The sequence below is a fragment of the Globicephala melas genome, chromosome 3 (assembly GCF_963455315.2).
Source record: "Globicephala melas chromosome 3, mGloMel1.2, whole genome shotgun sequence".
Lineage (NCBI taxonomy): Eukaryota > Metazoa > Chordata > Mammalia > Artiodactyla > Delphinidae > Globicephala > Globicephala melas.
This window is the reverse complement of record NC_083316.1, coordinates 135902781-135905741: the sequence shown is the minus strand read 5'-3', so window position 1 is coordinate 135905741 and position 2961 is coordinate 135902781.

Here is a 2961-nt window from a genome sequence, read left to right as displayed (position 1 = left end):
GAGACACGATCTCCAGCGGTCGCGCGGGCCTCGGCGTTTAAACCACAACTTACGCCGCTATTGGTTCATCCGTCCAGGAGGCGGGGCAGGAGTGGGGAGGAGGCTCCCGGGAAGAACCAATGGTAGGAACATAAGCTCCCTGGGCTCCGCCCCGAAAGCTTCCCCCGGCAACTTTGTCGCTAGTTTCCCCGGAGGAGAAATATCAAACACGCTGACACCTTGATCACGGATTTCTAGTTGTTTTTTAACCTGCTCCCCACAGAAATAGAAGGGGAGTAAATATGGTCTCCAATTCCAAGAAATAAATAATTATGATGATTATTGTAATACCAAGATACAGAGAGTTGGTTTTTGGAGTTTATTTTTTCCTGAGACACTTTGGTGTCCAAGACGTTTTCAAATGAGAAGATTGTGAAGTTCAAAAAGTCAAGGTGAGGTGGTGACAGAACTATTTTCCTGAAGTCTTCAACTAATCAACTATTTTTCCAGAGAGTAAATAGAGCAGATCAAATCAAAAAGAAGGGGCAGCACTGGAGGAAAGGCATTGTAGTCATCGGGAAAATGAGGAAGGGAGACGGATACATAATTGTTGTATTTCAATTAGAGATATAAAAAATACATATATAGGGCTTCCCTGGTGGCGCAGTGGTTGAGAGTCCGCCTGCCGATGCAGGGGACGCGGGTTCGTGCCCCGGTCCGGGAGGATCCCACATGCCACGGAGCGGCTGGGCCCGTGAGCCATGGCCGCTGAGCCTGCGCGTCCGGAGCCTGTGCTCCACAATGGGAGAGGCCATAGCAGTGAGAGGCCCGAGTACCGCAAAAAAAATAAATAAATAAATAAAATTAAAAATACATATACAGTCAATATATAGTCCGGTGGGGAAAAAAACCTATATTAGGTCTAGTGAATACTAGCAGGGCAGAATTAAAAATTAAGAAATGAAAGTACAGGTAGATAAAACGGCAGTGTTTGTGTCATTCTGTGGTGCTTGTGATTAAGATGGACTGATTCTGAAACTAATATAATAAATCCATTAAACTTCAATTTTTACAAAATGGACTGATTATTTCCTAATTGCAAGACTATCATCAATATTTCAGGTTAGGATGCTGTCTCTGTTATACAGAATCTGACTTAGGAACAAAATAATGACCTAATGAGTACAAAATTCAGGCTTCCTTTAAACTTCTATCATTTAATTGGGACTTTTTTTGTTTGTTTTTGGCCATGCCGCATGGCATGCAGGATCTTAGTTCCTAGACCAGGGATCGAGCCGTGCCCCCTGCAGTGGAAGCGCAGAGTCTTAACCACTGGACCGCCAGGCGAGTCCCAATAGGGAGTTATTTTAAACTTTTAACATCTCAACAATATACTCATCAAAGCTGGTGGGGGAAGGACAGAGGGTGAACAAGAGAAAAAGATCAGAGGAATAATAAAGATATACAAAAGGAATTCCAACTTCCAAGATATGGGGAGAAATTGTGCTTGAAAAAGTTGGTGACCTTTTCCTTTCTACAATAAATAGAAATATATTGAACAAGATAAAGAAATCAGTTCAAAAGACCAAGGGTGACCTGTGTCATCCAAACTGTACTCCCAACAGGTCACCAGATACTTTTTAACTTGCATGTAAGTTGGGAGAGAGGAGTTGAGCCTACATTACTCTTTCACAAAAGGCTTAGCACTACACCTGGCATAGATATGGTTTGAAACATATGCCAGTTCATTGTCCCATCTTCCCTGGCGTTTCAGGACCAAAATTGATTGAATGTCTCATTCATTCAACAAATATTTATTGAGTGCTTATTAAATGCTGGACATCATGAAGAAAAGAGGAAGGACAAAAAATGCATAACTTCTTTGCCCCTTCTCTGTCCTTTCTCCTTTATCCCTACCCCTCCCCTTATTTCCTCCCTGTATCCCCTTCTAAATGTCTCAGCTTCATATTACATCATCAACACACAAAAGTGTTCATTTTGAAACCAAATCTGCATGACACTGTCAAAAAACAAAATTCAATCAAGTAAACTTTAAGATCTAATTGGCTTTATTCAACAACTCATGAATTAGACAGCATCCCACCTAGCAACCAGAAGCATGATCCAAGGGGTTGTACAAGCTGAAAAGTTTTTGTAGGAAGAAGGGTGGGGCATGGAGCTATTAGCAGAATAATAGAAAGGATTATTTTTAGGCTGGGACATCTTTGGGGGGTGGGGAAGGGGGCAAGGAACAGCAAGGTTTTTACAGCTGATTGCCTCTTCTTCCTCTGAGAGGCAGGGTGGGGGTGAGGGGATGATAGAAAGGGTCCACGTGACATATTACCTCTTCAGTACTGACCAGGAAATTCCAAACTGGTTGATTGGATTACATTTCTGGGGATTACATTTTGAAGTTGTGATTACGTTAGATGTTAAATCTAGGTTTGGTATCATGGGCTTTAGCACAAGTAACACCATTTTGGGCCTGTGGCTTCTATCTTTAACAACACCTACAGCTTCCAAGTGGGGATTCTTTATCTCCTGAAGTTTTGGGGCGCAAGGTTTATATCTCCCTAGGGTAAGTCTTCCCCCTACAACAGAAAGCACTGTGTCTCCCAAGGTCATGCAGTAACTGTAAAATGCACAACCACTCCCTCTTTGAGTAACCACTGTTTCCTTACTAATGATGCCCCAAACCCACTCTGCTATACCCCAGACCATTACTGGAGATACCCAATTGCTAAACCATCCTCACCTTATATCTGCATCTAGATCCTAATCAATCCCAGTTTATCAAACAGCAACCCATCCAGAATTGATTTCTGCTTCCCTAGACCCTCCTCAGAATCCTCCAGGGGGAATCTGAACCTTACAAAAGGTTCTTCTCTCTTGTCCAACACATTCTATAATTCCTCTGAGAGATGTACTCCCTGGCTTGTGCCTGATAGTTTTAACTAAATACACCCTAACACTTCCAAGCAA